A 21,100-nucleotide genomic window follows, 5' to 3' on the forward strand; every position below is an offset into this window, starting at 1 on the left:
GCCAATCTCCAATACGCATCATTTTCGCTTCGCTCTCGAGTTGGTTTCTCCGCCATCTCCACTGCATGTCATTTATGTTCTGCTCTCATCTATTTACTTCGTCGTTCTGATTCCCTGGCCAGATCAATGAGTGTAGGAAATATATGTATTCTAAATCCATTCTCGTATTTGACTTATTTAATTCCGTTATTCACCAACGCGGATAAAGTCATTTATTACATACGAGGATAGACAGTACTTACGATCAAAAAGGAATCAGATTTAGGCCACTACATAACTGGCGATCCCGACTTACGAACACGCAACAGATCTCATCACTATACGCCAACTTCATTGACTACGAGAAGGCGCTTGACAGCGTGGATAGGAGAACATTATGGAAAGTTCTTTGACACTATGGAGTTCCTGAAAAGATTGTCAGCATTATCCAAAACTCATACGATGGACTACAGTGCAAAGTGGTGCATGGAGGACAGCTGATAGATGCATTTCCAGTAAGGACAGGAGTCAGACAAGGCTGTCTATTCTCCCCATTCCTCTTTCTTCTGGTGATTGACTGGATTATGAAGACTTCGACATCTGAAGGGAAACACGGAGTACAATGGACTTCTCAGAATCAATTAGATGATTTGGACTTTGCAGATGACCTAGCCCTCCTCTCTCATACACACGAACAAATGCAGATGAAGACAGCAAATGTAGCAGCAGCCTCTGCATCGATAGGCCTCCACATTCACAAAGGAAAAAGCAAGATTCTCAAATACAACACGGAGAACACCAACCCAGTACAGAGTTGGATGGAGAACGCTGGTGAGATGCCTATGCAGATTGCATAGGAAATGGTCAATCAACTCGCCCCAACATAATCCTGAACGGAACGTGCTTTAATCTAATCGACATCACACTATCAGTACTACTGAACATTTATTTAACCCTCCCAATTAATCAGGTAGAGTGAATCATGTGAATCATAACCATCAGCTCCACCTCATTATTTGTTAAGTTAATCTTAGTTGAATGAGAATCAATCAGTATTTCTGTTTTAATCCTGAATAATGTATGTTTTGTACAAAGAGGAATCATCATGTATTGAATTCGGTCATGATTTGATTGTACGAGAGATCAATGAGTTTGAAATTAATTATTCAGATTGATCAATGAAAAATAGATGTTCATTTATTGTTGTTTCATTTTGTGTTTTTATTTGTGAGCGTTATCATGTTTTGAAATAACAACAATAACTATCCACTTAATATTGTTTGTTTGAATCTTCCCATCGATTTGTTAGGACTGCAACTGGTCAGTCTCTTATCGGCATATGTGCATACTATGCGTATTGCATCGATATAGCCTTGATTCACAAGCATGATAAGCAAAGATGGATAGTGGGTACCAGGACTCAGTGGCCGAGTGGATAACGCGATGGCGTATGAAGCGAAAGGTGCTGGTTTCGAGTCCTAGAGTGAACATGAACTCTGAGATGCAGGTAGATTCAGCTGACGAGTCCTAGATGGGACGAAACGCGCTTTCTGGGTTCCACTACTAGCCACTGTCCATCTTTGCTTATAACATAATGAACACATAAATAGTTTCTGCCTCTTATGGTTTCATTTGTAAAATCCCTGTCATCACCTCTCATATTTAGTCACTAGTACATGCATGGTGGTTGTCATTTGAGGGTTTATTGGAAATTGTTGAATTTTAACTTGGAAATTCACCAGATTAATTAGGAACAGGCGTAAGATGGTGGTTGGAGGCGGTCAACAGGAAACCCTTGACCCGGGTTTCGTGCTACTTGGCACTCGTCAGCAAAGCGTACCTGTAATCTTGAGGAAACTGATGCTCCCTGACGGATTCGATCCCGTGTCACTCAGCTTCACAGTCAGAGACGTTACCATTGAGCTATTCGGGCCGCGACCGACCTCCACTAGTACAGGTGTGTTACGCTTTCCAGTCCTCACTAATAGTCTCACTACACTCAGCCAGTCAGTCATTAATTCTCACCAAGTTTTATTGATAATAATAGGCTTTAGTCTCGTATTTTATGTATATAATCCCATGAATTTTAAAGTTATAATGATACAGAAAAATAATAGACACTCGTCTGGTCTTTTCATGTTATGATTGACTGGTTAAGTATTGACGAGAACTGTTTGTATGGGTAATCGATGGTTAGAGCATTCAATAATGGTGTAAACGAACTCAACAAGCACGCGTCCTGAACCTTACGACTAGCCTCTATTCACCTATGCACTAAGTTTTCGCATGATAGTTTACACGTACTCCAAATTGTATGACACTTTTGCATTCTTATCCGAAAGGGGTTTTGTGGAGGTTATAGTAACTTAATAGTTGAATTCATGATTTAGCTAAAGGTAGACTACCATCAAAAACTCAGGAGCAATGGACGGCTGTTTCTAACTTGAACTTTTAGATTCATTAACTGTTTCTATATGTATTTTATCTTTCATTGATCCAAGTCAATCAGCTATAAATTTGCACTTAATCTTGTTTTTGCATGGTAGTTTACATGTATTCTAAATTGTAGTAATTTAATAGTAGAATTCATGATTCAACTAAAGCCAGACCACCATGAAAAACTCAGGAGCACTGGACGGCCCGTTTGGGTTCCAGTGCGGGATTCCTTAATAGTGCGTATACACAAAACTGCTCGCCGGACTCGAACCCAGGACCTATGAGTGATGCGAGCAAACTCTCAAGCCCTAGACTACTGAGCCGGCATTCCTCACTTAATATATAACTTCAACTTTTGAATTTATTACTTATTTACTTACGCCTGTTACCCCTCGATCACCCATAAGCATTCTCCAACCAACTCTGTACTAGGCAATCATTTCCAGTTCTTTCCAATTGTTTCTATTTTCCGACATATTATGTTGTTTAGCCTTCTTCTTTTCCGTTTCTTTTTCCAGATTCCATGTTAGGGATTTTATTGTGATACAGTTTGTTGTTTTGAATTTATTAACTGTTTCTATAGCTATTTTATCTTTCATTGATCCAAATCAATCAGCTATAAATTTCCACTTAATTTTGTATCAAGAATACCTTAGTTACGAGGTGGATTATTTAAAGTATCTTATCACTTTAAATATCACTTGTATAATTAGTTTTATTATATCTCATGGAGAATTATGAATGGTAACTCTGAGAACTATTTATGTTTATTTCATATTTTATAGTTGCTAAGTAACTAAATTATTCATATTCATATTCCCTTTTATTATAAACTTTCTATTGAACTATAAACTATTGTTATATGATATATAAAAATTTTCGTTTAAAATTAGATCGAATAGTTTGATATTATTAGAGTGTCAAGTTGATGTAAGATATTAAATAGAAAGAATAATATATAAATTCAACTTAGTATTGTTTGTTTGAATCTTCCCATCGATTTGTTAGGACTGCAACTGCTCAGTCTCTAATTGGCATATGTGCATACTGTGCGTATTGCCTCGATATACCTTAATTCACAAGCATGGTTAGCAGAGATGGATAGTGGCTAGCAGTGGAATCCAGTTTGACGCGCGTTTCGTCCTATTTGGGACTCGTCAGAATGTATATAATATATATTTGTTAAAATTTAAGTGAAGTGAATTTGTAGTAAATCCAACGTTCGGTATTATCAAAAATAAATCTTTTGAAGTCTTTCTAATAAACCATAAAGAATGGATACATTCATGTCTGTAATCAAAAAGTTATTCCTTACATGGAAATGTAGCAAATTTTTATAAAATTGAATGAATTTAACAATTTGGATATAATTTTGAAACTGTATGTATAATAACTAAGTAGTTGCGCCACAAGCCTCAGCAGCAGTAGGTCTCAATATAAACAAAGAGAAAAGCAAGACTCTCCGATACAATACAATATGCACCAATCAAATTACACTTGAAGGAGAAGCTTTGGAGGATGTGGAAATCTTTACATATATGGGCAGCATCATTGATGAACACGGTGGATCAGATGCAGATGTGAGGGCGCGGATCGGCAAAGCAAGAGCAGCATACCTACAACTGAAAAACATCTGGAGCTCAAAACAATTGTCAACCAACACCAAGGTTAGAATTTTCAATACAAATGTCAAGACAGTTCTACTGTATGGGGCAGAGACGTGGAGAACTACGAAAGCCATTATCCAGAAGATACAAGTGTTTATTAACAGCTGTCTACGCAAGATACTTCGGATTAGATGGCCAGACACTATCAGCAACAAGTTACTGTGGGAGACAACAAACCAGATTCCAGCCGAGGAAGAAATCAGGAAGAAGCGCTGGAAGTGGATTGGGCACACTTTGAGGAAATCACCCAATTGTGTCACAAGACAAGCCCTCACATGGAATCCTGAAGGTCAAAGGAGAAGAGGAAGACCAAGGAACACATTACGCCGAGAAATAGAGACAGACATGAGAAGAATGAACAAGAACTGGAAAGAACTAGAAAAGAAGGCCCAGGACAGAGTGGGTTGGAGAAAGCTGGTCGGCGGCCTATGCTCCATTGGGAGTAACAGGCGTAAGTAAGTAAGTAAGTAAGTAAGTTGCGCCACAGGATTAGGCTGACCTGTACGGATTGTAATGTTGAAGTGTTTATAGTGTTTGGTTCTCCTGTATAGCTGGATTGAACTGTACTGTTTGGATTGCCATGTGAAAGTATGGATGGTGTCTGGTTCACCTGAATACCAGTGCAAGATTACCCTGGCCCATAAGAGTATATTATATAACTGTATGTATGTGTCAATTTTAATGTTCCAATGAACTGTATAACAAATTCTGATAAGACAACTCATTACAATCATCGAATGCAATTGTTGTCATTTAGATAATACGAAATAGATAAAAAAACATTAAGGAGTTCAGGTTATTATTTATTAATGATTATCTGCCATGGCACAGCTAATTGTATTCCATCTCTATTATTAATATTGTTTGGATTAGCCTAAATGTATAGGGCTTCAGCTGTTTGTCTCTCCTTGTAAGAATTAAAAGCTTTTTGAAGGATTCTTGTGCCATCGAAATCAATTGTATGACCTGATTCTATCGAATGTAATGCCATCGCTGATTTGTTCTCTATTTTCCTTACATCATCTGAAGATTTAGGAATGTGTTTCAAGCATTGTTTGTGTTCTTTTACCCTCACATTCTTATATTTTGATTATTTAAGATTCTTCGAATATTTTCCGAAACACCTTTCCGATATGGGATCACAACTGTGTTAACCCATTCCTTTTTCTGTAATCTTTCTGTATTATCCATACCGTCATTTCTTTCATTCTTAATTATTCTTTTAATAAAATCGTTTGGATAATTGTTCATCATTAGGGTAGATGTAATTAAATTTCTTTCCTTTTTCATATCGTTTAGTTCAGTCACAAGTTTTTGAGCTCTTGTAATCATATTTTTGACTACTGTCACTTTTAGTCAAGTGTGGATGTGCCGATTTAAAATCTAGATATTCTCCTGAATTTTTCGGCTTTCGAAATATACTAATTTTTAAGTCATCATATTCTTTCCTTTCAACTAAACAGTCTAGGAAAGGTAATTTGTTTTCAGGAGATTCCAACTCTTTGGTGAACTTGATTTTTCCATCAAAGTTGTTGACAAGTTTAAACAGTTCATTCAAATGGTCTCGTTTTATAATGACAAAAGTGTCATCTACATATCTTAACCATACTTTTGGTGCCTGAGAACACATTGAGATAGTAATAGTTTCCAATGAATGCATAAAGAGGTTAGCAACAATTACGGAAACCGGTGATCCCATAGCTACACCTTCTGTCTGTCTGTATAAATACCCTCGAAAACTGAATATAGTTGAACGTAAACATAGATCTAACGCTTTAATAATATCCGAGGTAACTAAAGGACAGCGTTGTTTAAGATCAATGTCGGAATCTAATAGATTATATATAATATCTAATGTTTTCTTAATTGGAACATTAGTGAATAATGAGAAAACATCAAAACTTGTCATTATTTGATCTTCTTCTATGTGAATATTAGAGATAACATCTTGAGATGGTGGAGAAGATTTGTAGCTCAGGTGGGTGATTTTGATGTTGGTTTGTTCTCTGAGCTGGATGGTTTGGTCGTGGAGCTTTCATCATCCTTCTGAACGACATCATCAGCACAAACTTCCGGTAGAAGTGAAGTGTTTGAATTTCTCCACATGTGATTCACAAACCAACAAAGTCCCTTGTTATAACGTGTGAAGTCGTAATAATATGGACGTGCAATTGGAGAGGAATGAATTTATTGATCCCATCCCCGTCGCCAGTTGTTATATCTAGAGCCTTGATTTTTAATATTCCGCGAACTACTTGACTACTTGAACGATAGAACCCGCAACGTCGCAAAAAGAGAGAAGACAAAGACTGGTAAGCAGGAAGTTTATTGCCCCGAACAATGTCAAAATATAGCACAGAAATCTCGTGTATTTATAGTTATTGGCTGAAAATAAATTATCATTTAGATCAACCAATAAGCACATAGGTATCAAACTAATCCATCCAATGGAGAAGCTTCACGTTGGCATTTCTAGAACATTCCCCTAGCCGTGATTGGATGGAATGTCTGCGGCTCTTTCTTGAGCTTCTTAGGGTTTCCTAGAGTCTACCGACGGGCCGTCCTTACATCCCTCCACTCAATCGTATGCAAACCAAAAGATGAAATGGCAAAAGAGGACAAAACAAACATCATCTACAAGATAAATTGTACCAACTGCAACAAACACTATATTGTACAAAGCGGACGCCCCCTGCATCTTCGCCTACATGAACACCAATTAGCAGTCAAACGCCACGACATTTCTTCACTCATATCAATACACGTGGACAACTACGGACATGCATTCGACTGGGAAAATGTGCAGATTTTGGACAGAGGCAATTCCAAAAATACCAAAGAATTTTTAGAAGCTTGGCACTCAGGTCAATCAGCAATAAACAAACATATTGAAATCAATCCAATCTATCAACCAATCAAGAAAATTTTGCAAGAAGATAGGAACAAAAATCAAATCAATAGGAGATACAACCAAAACAAAGAAATAAACAATGACAGATTTAAGGTCAATAAGAACCAATCAACATCGAGGTGCAGAGGACAAGCTGTGAATCACATGTGGAGAAATTCAAACACTTCACTTCTACCCGAAGTTTGTGCTGATGATGTCGTTCAGAAGGACGATGAAAGCTCCACGACCAAACCATCCAGCTTAGAGATAACATCTGTAAAATCATTCTAATTTTTTATTCCATGTTTGATTAGGCTTTCATATGGTTAAAGAATCTTAGCTAGGTATCTAGAAAGATTGTAGGTTGGTGAATTGGCATAATCAACAAAACAGGTCTTATTGGGACATCTGTTTTAGGTATTTTTGGTAATCCATAAAATCTGCATGGTTTGTTGCTTTTCGAATATAGAGAATATCATAGAGATGTTCCTAGTTTCGGTTTTAAAACCTGTAGCATTTTGTCTGTTTCGGCTTTCAACTTATTCAAAGTTGCTCTACATTTGTTAATCTTGATTTTTGGAGATGTTCATTGACTTTTTTCTCATAATCAGAATTATTCATAACAACAGTGGTGTTTCCCTTGTCAAATCTCATAATTCAGAAGGGGATTTGTGGAGATTTCAGTATATTTCAAAGTTGAAATCATGAGTCAATTGAAGCTAGACCACCATCGAAAACCTGGAATCACTGGACGGCGTTTCGTCCTATTATGGGACTCCTCAGCAGTGCGCATCCACGAACCCGCACTCGCGAGATTCGAATCCAGGACCTATCAGTCTCGCGCCAGATCACTTAACCGATAGACCACTGAGCTGGCATCCAATGGTTTTAATGTCTAACTTCAACCAATCCACGATTTTGAGCGACCGTTCACCAATTGTTTCCAGTGAGATGATATTTCTACAACAGACCTGGTAGAGTTCTACCAGGTCGTGGATTGGTTGAAGTTAGACATTAACACCGTCGGATGCCAGCTCGGTGGTCCATCTGTTAAGGGCTTCGGCTCGAGACTGATAGGTCCTTGGTTCGAATCTCGCTCGCGATAGCCGGTTCGCGGATGCGCACCGCTGAGGAGTCCCATTATAGGACGAAACGGCCGTCCAATGCTTCCAGGTTTTCGATGGTGGTCTAGCGTCAATTGATTCATGATTTCAACTGTGAAAAACTCTCATAATAACAATTTTTCTCTCTTTACGTAACTGTTTTACAGCATACATTTCTTCTTTACATAGATTAGATGTATTCGGTTTTTTGTTTTAATAACGCATTTGAGATTTTTTAAACCTTACTGAATTCGCTTGATCAATCGGAATATTGTTTAAGGCAGGTTCAATAATCGAAATAATTTCAGACGTCATAAATTGTGTTTTGCTCAAATTATAATTGAGTCCTATTTTTAAGCAATAATAGTTTACTTTATAATTTGATCATAAAAGTTTTCCTTGTTTGAATAAATTCAAAAACATTTGTATTTATTTCATTCAGTATTGTTTGTTTGAATCTTCCCATCGACTTGTTAGGACTGCAACTGGTCAGTCTCTAATTGGTATATGTGCAAACTGTGCGTATTGCCTCAATATAGCCTTAATTCACAAGCATGGTAAGCAGAGATGGATAGCAGTGGAATTCAGGACGCGAGTTTCGTCCTATTCGGGACTCGTCAGCTGGATGTACCTGCATCTCAGAGTTGACGTTCACTCTGGGACTCGAACCCAGTACCCTCGCTTCAAACGCCATCGCGTTATCCACTCGGCCACTGAGTCCTGATATCCACTTGCTTGTGCGATTGGGTGAAGTTTAAATTCATTCAGTATTGTTTGTTTGTATTTATTTCTGGTGGTATTGTGGTGAACGGAACACAACTGGGGACAATCGAATGTATTTAAGCAAACATTACAGACTATCTCAATAAATTCTAATAACCATACAATGGACAGTTAATTTGCAAATTAACAACCAATAGTCTCAATCTTCATTGTTTCTTCTCTAATTCCATTGTTCATGCAATTTCTTACCAATTGAGCTTGATTCCTGTTCTTTCCCTATAGATCTTCTGCCAAAATACATTCTATGTCTGAACATCACCATATACTACTTATATTGGATATAAGTAGACAACACCACAGTACCTGCATCTCATAGTTGATGTTCATTTAAGTCATTTTAGTCGTTTTTCACTGATCATATCAATTAGTGATGATAATTAATTATAAAACAGCATAGCATAGCATAGCATTAGATGACGTTCATTATAATGCCCTCTCTTTTTGTTTTGAAGGAGGCTTTGATGATCCTTGGTTCATGAGATTCCCATCCAATAAGTGCATTTTGTGCTTTTCTGGATAGCATCAATGCAACTCCTTGTGTATGTGAGACATTCTCTTCTTCATGACCGCAGTGTAACAGAAGCTAATCGTTGTTATCCAATCTGCTTCCAATATGTTTCACTGATTCCAAGCAACTTCAGATTGTATTTTCTCAGACATCAGAAATAATAACAAAAATGAATAACAACAAACTCTCCCCTCTTTACACATAACCATATTAACACACTGAAATATATGAATATCAAAAATGAATCTCTTGAAGTCTTTCTAATAAACCATAAAGAGTGGACACATTCATATCGGTAATCAGAAAGTTGTTCCTTACATGGAAAGGTAGCAAATTTCTATAAAATTGAATGGATTTAATAATTAGAATCCTTTAATAACAAATTAAATGGCTTTAGTTTAACGTCCATGTCATATAATATAAATGTCACGAAGTTTTAAACATATATGGATTTTCATAGTTGAAAACACGAGTCAATTGAAGCTAGATCACCATGGAAAACCTGGAAGCACTGAACGACCTTTTCGTCCTATTATGAGACTCCTCATCAATGCGCATCCCCGATCCCCCATCCGTGAGATTCGAACCCAGAACCTATCAGTTTCGTGCCAGATCACTTAACCGATAGACCACTGAGCTAGCCGGCAACCAACGGCGTTAATGTCTCACCTTAACCATTTAATTTACAATGAATTGTATGATTATATCCTTTCATTAATGAAGATGAGTTTGGATCAACAGAGCAGTAACGTAATATGATTGAGTAGGAAATGATATATTCAAACACAATAGTTAAGAATGATGTGTGTCATGTGGTAAAATTGAAGTGAGATGAAGAAGGTGAAGATATTAAAAGGTAATGGTTGATTGATGATGGGCCCATTGATGAGTGTTTATCAATTTAACATCTCTTGTGGAGTCAGTTACATTGACCGTAATCATTGGTCCTCATCCTCAGCACTCATGAACATGTACCGTCATGGTCAGGAAAATGCTTTGGTGGATACATCAAAGGCATTGTTCTATACCGCTTGAGTGTCTATGAACATAATATTAAAGTTGAAGATGCCCTATATTATATCTTATCACGTCCCTAGTCGTCTATCAAAAAGCGAGAGTTAAGGCTCAATATATCTAGCTAAAGTATATAGTGTTAATATAACTATTATTAATTTAGGTTAATTCTTCTAGTAGCTCTTCCGAGGATACTGCCAGTCGCTTTCATAGTAATGGAGGAGGGTTGAACAAGTAGTGAACAACTCTATCCTGTAAAAAACAACCTTACTACTACAACCTTACAACCTACTACTACGCTAACCACATTAAACAACCTTATTACTACAACCTTACAACCTTACCACATTAAACAACCTTATTACTACAACTTTACAACCTACTACTACGCTAACCACATTAAACAAATTAAACCATTTAAACTATGTTCTCTGAGTTGAACAATCCTCATTCAGAAGAATTATGATCCCTCATGATGAAAGTCGTGATTCTTCACAAGTCATGAGACCGATACCCCTTCTAACAACCACAACGGCAACTTTTATCATAACATGGAACATTCAGAGAATATGGTAGACTATGACGACCAGTCAAATAGCAATGGAAATGATGAGATACAACTTGATGCTGTTGCTCTGAATCAGTGAAATCCATTGAACGCAATCTTGACAGAAAAGGATAGATTGGTGAAAGATGGTGTGCTGTGGTGACGAATAGGAAAATGCTGTCCTCAGAAGCATGCGAGTCACTTATTCGATAGTTGTCTCATGGAACCAGAATCATCAAAACATCCTTCTAAACAAAGGATATAGAAATTTCTTTGATGTTAGAAATAATCTTCGAAATAACTAACAATATACTATCATTTAAATAAGTGTAGTTTGACACAGTTTAAAGATTAGATTGTCATTCTTTACTCTTGAATACTCGATTAGTCGGTATCGATCGAAGTTTTAGTGAAATTTGTCATAAATTTATGAATTTAAATTAGTTCTCTCTAAAAGTAAGTTCAAATTATATGGTGATGGCTTTAAATGAAGTAACTGTTATGTACGTAAACTAGTGTCAGTTTAGCTCATCAAAGATATTTACAGATTATATATATATATATATATATATATATATATATATATATATATATATAGATTATATATATATATATATATATATATATATATATATATATAGGGAAAACCTGTAAGCACTGGACGGCCGTTCCGTCCTATTATAGGACTCCTCAGCAGTGTGCACCCACAATCCCGCACTCGCGAGATTCGAATCCAGGACCTATCAGTCTCGCGCCAGATCACTTAACCGATAGACCACTGAGCTGGCCGGTATCCAACAATGTTAATGTTTCACCTCAAGCAATCCACAAAGTTTGAGCAACCATTCACCAATGTCATCAGTCAGTTGATATCTCTCAACAGACCTGGTTGAACTCCACTGGTTACTGCTTCTCACTAGAACTCCAGGAAATACCTGATGGAGCCAGTCACTAATGAGCACATGATCATTATCAGTAGGGGTGGTCTAGCTTCAATTGACTCATGATATCAACTATATAAAATTACTAAAATCTCCACAAAACCCCTTCTGACAATATTTATTAACCAATCAAAAACAAACTATAGAAACATGTAATGAGTAAGTAGGATAAAATATGTGAAAAGACATACAGACACACATATAAACACACATTCATATTCTTTTATAAAACAATTAAAATAAATAAGCCAATCAGTGACAAGGTCAAAATCTGGTATATATATATATATATAAGTGAATAAATTGAAATGTCCAAAAATTAGAATAAACAGTTATGTAAAGTGAATAGATGACATTATCCTATCTGTCACCATAGTAGTAATGACATACTGACTAACTCTTATAAATAGATGGTTACTACTTGTACATACCTCTTGTTCCGAAAAAAAATAACTGCTTACTGTTATGAATAAAAAAGAATCCTAATCTATCTTTAATCTTTTAACATGGATTGATCCTAATAATCATATCTCTCATTAATTATGCTTAATACTACTTATTATTGTGAATTATTAAAGTAAAACAAACTGGAGCATAACAATTGGTGATAATTATAAGTAATGTCCAATATATTTTTATTGTTTATATCATAATCTTATTTAGTATATTAATATATCTAATTTTTGAATATAATGTTATTTATTTATTGTTCATTTAAATACATAAATATTGGTACAAAGAGGCACCAGATCTCATTCGATTTGTGTGAGGGATGTGATACTGATCAGGTGCCCAAACTGAAACATGTGATTTTCTTAGGGGAGGGGGCACAATCGGAGCCTTTGACCTAAAGGTCTAATTCACAAAGCAGTGGAGCATCGTGAGGAGATGCAATCCCATGGTAGTCGGTGATCAACAATTGATTCATACGCCATTTGATCCCTCAGGATATTGGAGCCTATGTGCACTATTCGTTTGGAATCAGGGTTTTCCAACTCCCTTAGGTGGACTTTCCGTGTCCAACAACCCGGTTAAAGCATCAGACATTTGCTTTTCATTCTGTCAATTTCGTGAAGAACACCCGTGGTGTGAGAAGGCAGTCAATAAGAGGTCGTTGACAGAGGTTATATACGCGTGGCCATGTGTGAGCATTTGGAGAGAAAGAGCGTACTCTCTCCACTCTCAGCCGTACCAGGGCATAACTGTTATAAATTGTGACCAAGTTTATACCATGTTCATGTACGAAGGTGATAAGACCGCCAATTATAGAGCAGCAAATTATTGATCGGATCAAATGATACACGGAAACTGTACGAGCAATCTAAGAGTACTTGTCAGTTCTGCTTTCTGGTTAGCTTAGTCAGTTAAGTTTAGAACAGCCTCTGATGTATGAATCATTATATTTCAAGCATATTGAGCTTATATACCAATTAAACTGAATACAAAGTAACATAAAATATAAAATAACATTTGTATAAGATTTAGGCAAATGTGGCTGTGAATAGGGGGTACAGTAATTGATAGACTAGGTATAACTTAAGAATGGTAAATCGTATAGTATTAGTCTATGGGTCACCTTAAATCTACCCTGGTAATATTATTAGCTTATTAACTATAGTGATTTTTTGTTGAACATCTCCAACCACCATCTTACCTCAATATATATAGTGCACGCAGTGTCGAGCCACTTAGACTGGTGACCACATTGCGACTCGATCGATAGCATTCGATCAGCACTAAGAAGGACTTGACATGCATGACACTGATCACCACCCAGTGATCAATCAATTGTGATTGCATCTCAGTCCTACAGGAGGTTGGTCGCGGCCCGAATAGCTCAGTGGTAACGTCTCTGACTGTGAAACTGAGTGACACGGTATCGAAACCGCCAGGGAGCATTCGTTCCCTCAAGATTACAGGTACACCTTGCTGACGAGTGCCAAGAAGCACGAAACCCGGGTCCAGGGTTTCCTGTTGACCTCCTCCAACCACCATCTTACGCCTGTTCCTCCTTAATCTGGTGAATTTCCAAGTTAAAATTCAACAATTTCCAATAAACCTTCAAATGACAACCATCATGCATGTACTAGTGACTAAATATGAGAGGTGATGACAGTAATTTTACAAATGAAACTATAAAAGGCAGAAACTATTTATGTGCTCACTATGTTATAAGCAAAGATGAATAGTGGCTAGCAGCGGAACTCAGAAAGCGCGTTTCATCCCAACTGGGACTCGTCAGCTGAATCTACCTGCATCTCAGATTCATGTTTACTCTAGGACTCGAAACCAGCACCTTTCGCTTCATACGCCATCGCGTTATCCACTCGGCCACTGAGTCCTGATATCCACATGCTTGTGCGATGGAGTGAAGTTTGAATTAACTTAATATTGTTTGTTTGAATCTTCTAATTTATGTCTTAGAACTGCAACTGGTCAGTCACTTATTGACATATGTGCACACTATGCGTATTGCCTATTTAAATAAACAATACTAAGTGAATTCTAACTTCAACCCATTGTACAAGCTAGTGGCTATAAGGTCATAGTAGCTGAGTGGATAACGCGATGGCGTTTGAAGGGAACGGAACTGAGTTCGAGTCTCAGAGTGAACATCAACAAGTCTGAGATGCAAATATATCCAGATGACGAGTGCCGAATAGGACAAAACACGTATCCAACTGGATTCCACTACGAGCCACCATCCATCTTTGCTCACAATACTTTTAGCCTAACTATCACACTACTAACAAAAAATCAGTAACATAAAATTTCGAAAAAGTATCTTATCCAATGAAATTGAGTGATGATAGTTATTGTTAAGCAAAGATGGATAGTGGCTAGTAGTGGAATCCAGGACAGGGCGCGTTTCGTCCTATTCGGGACTCTAATAAATCTTAGTATACGCTCTTTCACTCTTTCATACAATACTACAAAAGTCGAATTAAGTTCAATCTTATGACCTGTTTCAATTATCTGTTTGGCAATAGAGGATTATGGATGTTTATAATCTACTCTTATCGGGTAATTTGATTCTATTTGTTTCTGTAACCATTTTGGTACATTCACTTGGTATTGTTAATTTGAATCTTCCCATTGATGTTTAGAACTGCAACTGGTCAGTCTCTTATTGGCATATGTGCATACTTTGCGTATTGCCTCGATATAGCCTAAATTGACAAGCATTGTAAGCAAAGATGGACAGTGGCTAGCAGTGGAATCCAGTTTGACGCGGGTTTCGTTGGGAATCAGTAGCTGAGTGGATAACGCGATGGCGTTTGAAGCCAATGGTACTGGATTCGAATCCCTGAGTGAACATCAACACTGAGATGCAGGTAGATCAAACTGACGAGCCCCAAATAAGACTAAACGCGCGTCCTGGATTTCACTACTAGCCACTATTCATTTCGGTACATGTTCACACGATTGTTATGTATGTGTGACCACACACATTTAAATTGGTAATCACAGTGGGATATGACACAATCGTTTTCATGTCTTTTAATGAAGCATGGACCTCTTTCTTTCTTTGATAAAGACCATTGCTGCACAATACGTTTTGTTGATGTCTGATTTAAGCCTTTGTTTCAATAAAAAGCTATTTGAATCACCTCTAAATGGTAAGGTGATGTAGACAGGCTTTTTTTCCGCCAAGGCTACAGTAGGTCTCACTGTGCCATGAAATTTTCATCTATTGATAAATTTAGGTGAATAACCATTCTTCATTAATATATTGTTTAACAACTTAACATCATCATCATCATCAATAGCATCGTTTGTGCAAATACAATCAAGCCTGTTAAATAGGCATCTTACCAAACCCCGTTTTTATTGCACAGGGCAGTAGCTATAGTAACTAAGGTATTGGCCCGTCCACGTTGGTTTTCGAAAAATGGATCGTTTGATCGAGTCGTTTGATCTTGTCGTCTTCTTAGAAGTATATCTAGGAAGAATAGGTTGATCGTTCTTCTGCTCTTTGCACGAGAGACTGGTGTGGTTTCGATTAGTGTTCAATTTATTCAATAAGCAGTTCATATCAACCTTTCATTCATAGATAACTAAGATTTCATCCACATATCTCTTATAAAGTGACATATTTTCGAATAAGTCTTCAGACAGATTTTCAACATGTGCCACAAACACATCTCCTAGTAATGGTCCTAACGGTCTACGAATAGCAACCCCAACAATCTGACGAAAGTATTCGCCTTCAAAAGTGAACTGAACTTTGTCAGTACATAAAAGTAATAACTCTTTAAGAATTTTTTTCAAGGGATAGGTAATTTAAGGTTGTTTAAGGATATCTAGTCACATAAGATGTCAATGGTCTTTTTCAAAGGTAGATTTGTGAATAAGGAATTCACTTCAAATGAGTACATAATCTTTCCCTTGATATTAATATCATCTAAATGATCGACCAATTCAAAAGAATCCTTTAGAGAATACTTACATAAATGTCTTCAAATAGGATCCAACAATTTTGTTAGCCATTTAGCTAGGCTATGTGTAAGTGATCGACACAGTGATAAAATTGATCGTAAACGAATGGTTACTTTATGAATTGTAGGTAATCCATGTAAATGAGGATACTCAGAACCCATAGGTTTTAGAAAATTGAATTCCACTCCACCAATAATATTCATGTGAAGCATTTCTACTAGGTTTGAACTTACTCTTCCCTTTAGTTTGTTAATACCTCCAAATTGAACATCAGGGGTGAATTTACTTTCATCACTGAGGATAGATAACATCTTACTCTTATATTCACATTTCTTCATGATAACCACTCCTGATCCTTTCAACAAGACAATATCAGGGTTTGTTCGTAGTTCTTTTAGTGATATAGAATGTTGAGAAGTTATTATGCTTTTCTGCTTTCATTCAGCATTATGAAATTAGTGTGCTATATTCGCCATCGCCTTATCCACTCAGCTACTGATTCCCAACGAAACCCGCGTCAAACTGGATTCCACTGCTAGCCACTGTCCATCTTTGCTTACAATGCTTGTCAATTTAGGCTATATCGAGGCAATACGCAAAGTATGCACATATGCCAATAAGAGACTGACCAGTTGCAGTTCTAAACATCAATGGGAAGATTCAAATTAACAATACCAAGTGAATGTACCAAAATGGTTACAGAAACAAATAGAATCAAATTACCTGATAAGAGTAGATTATAAACATCCATAATCCTCTATTGCCAAACAGATAATTGAAACAGGTCATAAGATTGAACTTAATTCGACTTTTGTAGTATTGTATGAAAGAGTGAAAGAGCGTATACTAAAATTTATTAAAGTCTTAGACATACGAAAATGGAAGTCCCCTTTGTGTATTCAAAAACAGTTTGTTCTCACTCGTAAACCTGCCCTGGTAATATAATTAGCTTATTACCTATAGTGATTAGGTATCAAATTGTTTTCACATAATAATACTAATAATAGTAATAATAATAGTAATCCTTGTCTACCCTTACCGCCTCCCATTTTCAGTCTAGTTGATCTTTTATTTTTATATATGTTGACCAGAGATATTTGGTATTTGTAGTATCTAATGTTTCCTTCGCATTTAATTGCTGGATGTTTACGGAATGCAAATTAAATATGTTCATTTGTGCTCATCTAGGTCTACCTGCCCTAAATAGAACTATTTCGGTTTATTTTATTTTATTTAAACACATAAGTATTGGTACAAGGAAGCACCAGATAAATATGCGCCTCACAAATCTCATTCGATTTGTGTGAGGGCTGTGATACTGCCCAGGTGCCCAGACTGAAGCAGGTGGTTTTCTTAGGGGGCTACACCCGGAGCCTTTGACCTAAAGGTCTGATTCACAAGGCAATGGAGCATTGTTAGGAGATGCAGTCCCATGGTAGTCAGTGACCGACAGTTGGTTCATACGCCATTCGTTTCTTCAGGATCCTGGAGCCCATGTGCACCTTTGGTTTGGAATCAGGAATTTCCAACTCAACTAGGTGATTTTTCCGTGTCCACCAACCCGGTTAAAGCGCCGGATATTCGCTTTTCGTCTTCCCAATTTCGTAAACAACACCCATAGTGCGAGAAGGCAGTGAGTAGGACTTCCCTGACAGAGGCTATATATTCGCGTGAGCATTTCGATAATTCTTATTTGAGACATCAATTCTAATACTTCTGCCTATCATAGTTAATCAGTCAAACATATACAGCATGAAATATGGTACGTACTTATGTACATCACTTCATGTCTTACATCAATAGCGCAGAAAGATAAAATTGTTGAGAAAAAAAATACTCAGAATAGTAGAATTCGGTAAGCATCAATCGAAATTTCATAGTCTGTGGAGGAATTTCATCTGAAACTAAACCATCAGGTACTGTTTAAATGGAAGTTATGATCTTTGTTGTTCAACTTACATATTTTACAAGTGTTAATGGAATATAGAATAAAATCTCTTCATTGAAGATAATTTGATCATCGTCTTGAATTTATGCATTATTCAAAGTTATAGAGAAAGATTTCTTTTGCTATTCAACTAAGGTTTTGTGAGGATGAGACTGAAAACTTTCCAAGTGAATTCATATAAACTACTGGAATAACGTATAGGCATAAAATCGTTTACAAATAGCTCACATACTCATATTACTTAAAATCTATTGAGTAGTGTTATTCACCAAGTTCAAAGGAACATGATGTTAAGTCAATATTTCGATTAGAGAATATTATAAGTGTGTGATCAGCGACCATGTTCACTAGTTTTAATCGTTTCATCAATTATTGTGTGTATTGAAGCTAACTGTCTTTCTGACTTTCTAACAGAGTTAGGGAAATAGGTAACTAATTAAAAATAACTGAAGTTTTATAGCGACGCCGTTGAAAAAGCTAGATGCTAATTTTTGAAATAGATGAAAACAGTGATTTGGATACAGATCACGTACTTAACGTAGTCAACACCGGTCTTTAAAAATGTTATAACGTGAAATATAGCGTATTGCGATAGGACTACGCGAAATTCTACCGATTGACCAAATTCAGATATCCTAGTTCGACCCCAATACTGTTTCCAACTCCATTAAATCAGAACACAGCCGTTAAATGAGAATTGTTTATGGGGTCAGCAGCAGAACAAAAATGGTTTACAGACAAGGCATATTTATACAGTTACGATGAATATTAACAGTACCCAATGGAAAGAAAGGACACGTAAAGGTTATAATTAGGACGACTCAAAATTGACCAATAGGGAAACGACACATGAAAGTCATAGTTAGGACGCTGTAAATAATGGCCAATAGGAAATAACATGCGAATTATGTGAAGAGTCTGGAAACATACCATTTTACATTCGAGATAATTTTTGGGATATTCTTGTGAATATCCTAACACCTCCCCTTGGAAAAAATTAATAGCGACGCAATCGTGGGTTTACCTGAAAGTTCTTTGGTTTTCTGCGTTTGCGTGCCGACCTCCTTCGAGGTAACGACCGAGAACTTGAAGAATGTTCTGCTTGATTAGATGACTGAGTTGCCTCCGTTGTAGGTATTGGCGGAAGTTGGAAAGTATCCAGTAATAAATCGAGTGGGATGCGTTTCGTAACTTCAACTTTTTCCTTGGATTCTCTTGGCCTTAGTTGATTATGGTGCCTGGTCCAGATTTCTTTGTTTACTCTGACCTCATACATGACCTTCCCCTGTCTCTTTGCGACTTCACCCTCTATCCATCTATCATACCCATGTCTATAGTCCCGCACATACACTTTTGCGTCAACTTCGTAAGGAATTCGGGTATTCTTCATGTGAGGACTCCGTTGGGCTACTCGCCTGGGTGTCATTGCATTATGAATTGTTCGTAGCTTCCGTCCCATAAGTACCTCCGAAGGGGATTTGAAGTTCGGCAATAAATCATGAGGAGTCGTCCGGTACACAATTAGAAATCGTTCTATAATATCGTGTGTTGTTCCCTCCCCTCTTGCCTTAAGCATGGCACGTTTGAATGTATCGACGAAGCGTTCAGCTTGTCCATTAGATTGCGGATGGTAGGGCGGAGAACGGACATGATTGATCGAGTTTTGCGAGCAAAATTCTCGAAACTGACTGGATGTGAACTGCGAACCATTGTCTGTTACTATTGTTTCTGGCAGACCATGCAGAGCGAAGATCTGGTTAAGGAGTTGGATGGTTCGAGTTGTAGAGGGTGGTGCAATCGGCAATATCTCCGGCCATTTGGAGAAGGAGTCGACCAGTATCAGATATATGGTACCATGTAGGGGTCCGGCAAAATCAATGTGCACTCGCGACCAGGGTTTTTCTGACTTGGGCCAGGGTACTGGTGGAAACTTAGGAGAATGTTTCGCAGCTGTCTGACAATGTGGACATGTTTTGACGAAGTCGACAATTTGCTTGTCCATGTTCGGCCAGTATGCGTAACTACGAGCGATAGATTTCATACGGTTTATCCCTGGATGACCAGCGTGAAATTGGCGTAGGACCTTGGCACGCAGGGTTGTTGGAATTACTACACGGTCACCAAACATCAGACAGTCATTGACAACACAAAGAGCGCTGCGACGATTCGCTAGGTGTAGCATCTCACCACTGAACTGCTTAACTGGCCATCGGCTCTGAACATAAGTGATTGTTTCTCGAATAATCGGGTCGTTTCTGGTAGCTTCTCGAACGTTTTCAGCCGTAACAGGCATAGCTCGCACGGCATTCGCCAATAGTGTTGCACCAGAATCATCTTCCGTTGCTATTGTGGCTATGAGTGTATCCTCATCAGTTGTAGAGTGCTTGCTGATAAGTCTGGACAATGCATCCGCTTGACCAAAATCTTCAGAACGTCGATACTGGATGTCGAAGTCGTAGCTCAGTAACGCCAACGCCCAACGTTGAAGACGATTAGCAGAATGAACAGGAATGCCTTTCTTTGATCCAAAAATTGACAACAGCGGCTTATGGTCTGTGAGCAAAGTGAAACGGCGCCCGTAAATGAATTTGTGGAAACGCCGGACAGCAAAAATCAGAGCCAAGGCTTCTTTCTCGATTTGACCATAACGTTTTTCAGCGGCTGTTAGTGTTCTCGAAGCATGCATCACTGCTTTCTCTGAACCATCGGGAAAAACATGCAGTAGTACGGCACCCAGTCCATGGGTTGAAGCGTCAGCAGCAACTACAATTGGTAGTTTCGGATTGTAGTGGGTTAACAGTAGTTTGGAGCTTAACATGGCTTTAAGTTTTGAAAAAGCTGATT

At 37.5% G+C, this 21,100-nt stretch overlaps 2 non-coding genes across 2 annotated transcripts; one reads left to right on the plus strand and one right to left on the minus strand.

The window, feature by feature from the left end:
- Window positions 1-8,725: 8,725 nt before the first annotated feature.
- Window positions 8,726-8,791, minus strand: Smp_tRNA_00962_Gln_TTG.1.1. The gene has a single exon. It is a non-coding gene (tRNA).
- A 6,325-nt stretch (window positions 8,792-15,116) lies between these two features.
- Window positions 15,117-15,183, plus strand: Smp_tRNA_01586_Gln_TTG.1.1. The gene has a single exon. It is a non-coding gene (tRNA).
- Window positions 15,184-21,100: the final 5,917 nt, after the last annotated feature.

This window comes from Schistosoma mansoni (assembly GCF_000237925.1).
Source record: "Schistosoma mansoni, WGS project CABG00000000 data, chromosome 3 unplaced supercontig 0083, strain Puerto Rico, whole genome shotgun sequence".
NCBI lineage: Eukaryota > Metazoa > Platyhelminthes > Trematoda > Strigeidida > Schistosomatidae > Schistosoma > Schistosoma mansoni.